This window comes from Fundulus heteroclitus, chromosome 18 (assembly GCF_011125445.2).
Source record: "Fundulus heteroclitus isolate FHET01 chromosome 18, MU-UCD_Fhet_4.1, whole genome shotgun sequence".
NCBI classification, from domain to species: domain Eukaryota; kingdom Metazoa; phylum Chordata; class Actinopteri; order Cyprinodontiformes; family Fundulidae; genus Fundulus; species Fundulus heteroclitus.
The window spans coordinates 12,966,443-12,970,413 of record NC_046378.1 but is presented as its reverse complement, the minus strand read 5'-3'; the positions used below and the strand labels follow the sequence as shown (position 1 = coordinate 12,970,413).

The 3,971-nt window shown below is 49.6% G+C and overlaps 1 long non-coding RNA gene across 1 annotated transcript; it reads left to right on the top strand.

Annotated features, from left to right (window-relative positions):
- Positions 1-263: 263 nt before the first annotated feature.
- On the top strand, positions 264-1,025 carry LOC118566804. The gene is made up of 2 exons (XR_004933299.1): positions 264-312; positions 412-1,025. It is a non-coding gene; the product is annotated as an uncharacterized LOC118566804 (long non-coding RNA).
- The last annotated feature ends 2,946 nt before the right edge of the window (positions 1,026-3,971 follow it).

The window sequence follows — 3,971 nt, the reverse complement described above, 5'->3', positions numbered from 1 at the left end:
CCTTGTTGACTGGGAGGGTTATGGGCCGGAGGAACGGTCCTGGATCCCTTCCCGCTTTGTCCTGGACAAGTCCCTCATCCGGGAGTTCCACAAGGCCCGGCCCGACCAGCCCAGGAGGGCGTCTGGAATCCGCCCTTGAGGGGGGGGTTCTGTAATGATCTCAGTACTTTTGCTGGGCTGATCATCCACCCTACACACCTGCCCAAATTCTGCCCAATCCTCAATCAGCCTTCATCTGATCCACCTGTCTCCAGCTCCATTTAATCAGCCTTCTGTCCAAGCAAAAGTGCCAGAACGTCTTGTGCCACCTCGGTGAGACTATCCAGCATTCTCTATTATCTGCCTGCCTGCCTGTTTGTTGCCCGACCTGATCTGTTTTTTGTCTCTGAGTCTGCCTAACCCCTTTTCAAGCTCTGTTGCCGGTCTGGACTCCCACCGATCAGCCCGTGGTCCTCTGCATCGGACTGGACTCATCCTGGACCTCTGGATCTGGACTGCCTGCCTGTTGCCCGACCCCGATCTGTTTGTGAGTAACCGCATCTGTCTAACCCCTGTGTGCCTCTGAACTCAGCCGGACTAAGGACCTGGACTGGACCCCGACCCGCTCTGGACTATCCCTCGGACCTTCTCAGGATTTCGGATTCCACCGGAACTGGACTGCCTGCCTGTTGCCCGACCCCGATCTGTTTGTGAGTAACCGCATCTGACTAACCCCTGTGAACCTCTGAACTCAGCCGGATTAAGGACCTGGACTGGACCCCGACCCGCTCTGGATCCGTCTCTGGACCCTCTCTGGACTTCTAACCCCTCGGCTCCTTCCCCGGACCCCCGTTTCTCTGCCCCGCTTCCTCGTTACTAGCCGGCGCTCGGATTACCCGACTCTCCAGGTTAGTGCCTACTCCTCTGTCCATCAAACGCCAGCATTTCCTGGTCATTAACCAGCTGCTCTGCCTCCAGGGTTCCTGCAGACGTGAGCCGCTCGGGTTGCCGTGCGACCGCCATTAAATAAACACTTGAAAGCGTCACTGACCTTGTCTTGGTTGTTTACTGGGTCCAGTCTCCGTTCCTTACATATATTTAGACTTTTCTCCTCCACATCTAGGGAGGGCAGCGCCCGAGCGCCCCCTATGGGCAAGCCGCCACTGATTGGCAGACTGGGGTGGTGGTCCCCCTATTTAAAAAGGGGGACCGGAGGGTGTGTTCCAATTACAGAGGAATCACACTCTTAAGCCTCCCTGGTAAGGTCTATTCCAGGGTTCTGGAAAGTCCGTCGGATAGTCGAATCTCAGATTCAGGAAGAGCAGTGTGGTTTTCGTCCTGGCCATGGAACACTGGATCAGCTCTACACCCTCGGCAGGATCCTGGAGGGGGCATGGAAGTTTGCCCAACCAGTCTACATGTGTTTTGTGGATCTGGAGAAGGCATTTGACCGTGTCCCTCGAGGGATCCTGTTGGGGGTACTCGGGGAGTATGGAGTACCGGGCCCTTTAATAAGGGCTGTCAGGTCTCTGTATGACCGGTGCTAGAGTCTGGTCCGTATTGCCAGCAGTAAGTCTGACTCGTTTCTGGTGAGAGTTGGACTCCGCCAAGGTTGCCCTTTGTCACCGATTCTGTTCACAACTTTTTGGACAAAATTTCTAGGCGCAGCCAAGGTGCTGAGGGGATCCGTTTTGGTGGCCTTAGGATTGCGTCTCTGCTATTCGTGGATGACGTGGTCCTATTGGCTTTATCAGGGTGTGATCTACAGCTCTCACTAGAGCGGTTCGCAGCCGAGTGCGAAGCAGCCAGGATGAGAATCAGTGCCTCCAAATCTGAGACCATGGTCTTGAGCCGGAAAAGGGTAAGTGCCTTCTCCGGGTTGGGGAGGATGTGCTACCCCTAATGGAGGAGTTTAAGTATCTTGGGGTCTTGTTCATGAATGAGGGGAAGATGGAGCGGGAGATAGACAGATTGGTGCGGCGTCTGCTGTGAAGTGGGCGCTTTACCGATCCGTGAACATCGGTACAGCAGGTGAAGAGAGAGCTGAGCCAAAATGCAAAGCTCTCGATTTACCGGTTGATCTATGTTCCTACCTTCATCTATGGTCACGAGCTTTGGGTCGTGACCGAAAGAACGAGATCCCGGATACAAGTGGCCGAAATGAGTTTTCTCCGTAGTGTGTCTGGGCTCTCCCTTAGAGATAGGGTGAGGAGCTCAGTCATCCAGGGAGGACTCAGAGTAGAGCTGCTGCTCCTCCACGTCGAGAGGAGCAAGTTGAGGTGGCTCGGGCATCTGGTTAGGATGCCTCCTGGACGCCTCCCTGGTGAGGTGTTCCGGGCACGTCCCACCGGGAGGAGACCCAGGGGAAGACCCAGGACACGCTGGAGAGACTATGTTTCTCGGCTGGCCTGGGAACGCCTTGGGATTCCCCCGGAGGAGCTGGCCCAAGTGGCTGGGGAGAGGGACCTCTGGGTCTCCCTACTGAAGCTGCTACCCTGCGACCTGACCCTGGATAAGCGGAAGAATTTGGATGGATGGATGGATGGAATCATGTAAAGCACTTTGCATCGTCTCTGTACTGAATTGTGCTATATAAATAAATTTGCCTTGCCTTATCAATTTCCGACACACCCAAAGCACTTTACTTCACACTTAGTCATACAGCCATTCACACACACACCCTGACAAGATACATTGTAGCCACAGCCGCCCTGTGTCAAACTGACAGAAGAGAGGCTGCCATACATCAGCGGCACCAGACTCTGACTACTGCCAGCAGGCAATGCAGGTGAAGTGTCTTGACTAAGGACACAACAACTGGGACGGTTGGATGGGGGATTGAACTGACAACGTGCTGTTTAAAGGACAACCTCTCTAACTCCTGTGCCACTGTAAATATAATTGTTTTTTAAAACTCCTTATCCATTGTTATACTTTGAAAGACACTTAGCTAGTTTCCTACCTACTTCTTGATTGAAAGAAAATAACTTTATTACTGTGTTTATTTTATCGCATTTGAGATCTGTTTCATATGATCCCTTCATGTGGATCTATCTAGAATAAAAATGTGTTTTACAATGGAGCATACAACAGTTTTCAGGGATGTAATTAGGGAATGGGGATTTTTGGTTTCAGTAGACAGAACCTCTGGAGATGTGCGACAATCAGCATAAATACTATTTTCGTCAGACATCTGAAAACAATCACAGAGTCATTTAGTTGTTGAGAAGGTGGTATATTGAGCTTTAAGATTTATATGAATTGAGATTAAATAGACATGATTATCCTTATGTCAAGCAAACGTTCTATTAAGAATTGACCAGTTGTGGTCCTCCCAGGTGCCTGAATAATGTGGTGTTCTCAATTTGTAGACTTCTGTAGTAATAAAAAGACTCTTGAATTAGAATATTTAACATTTAGTCTAAAAGACAGAGGGATATTTACAGCTTCAGTCCTGAACTCTCATACACACCAATGCGAGACGGGTAGGTTTCCGGATGCCAGTGAGTGTCCAACTCTCAGCCATGTCAGCTTATATGGATGACCAAAGCCTACTCAGGATTGGTCGATTGCCCCATGTTGTCTTCCGGAATCCACAACACCATTAGACTGAGAGCTTGGCTTCAGGGAAGATAAATGTCCATGTGTTTTTGCATGCCAAATGTACTTAGGTTAATTTCCCTTGTAACTGTCTTCCGCCAGCACAGCCTCTGTTATCTCATAATCCATAACAGTATGTTGAAATAATCACGTATGATACCACGTGAGAGTGATAAGTGTCATTTTTCTGCTGTAACCCACTAACTAAACGATGTGGTGACAACATTTTCTTTTCACTTTTCAACAAAAGTTAAACATCTCTAGTCAAGTAAAGTTAATTTGTATAGCAGCAAGACGGCTCAAAGTGCTTTATATCATGAAAACATAAAAACATCATAAACACATAGGTAGGTTGGTTGGAAACATCCAGTTGGTTGGAGATGAGAGAGAGT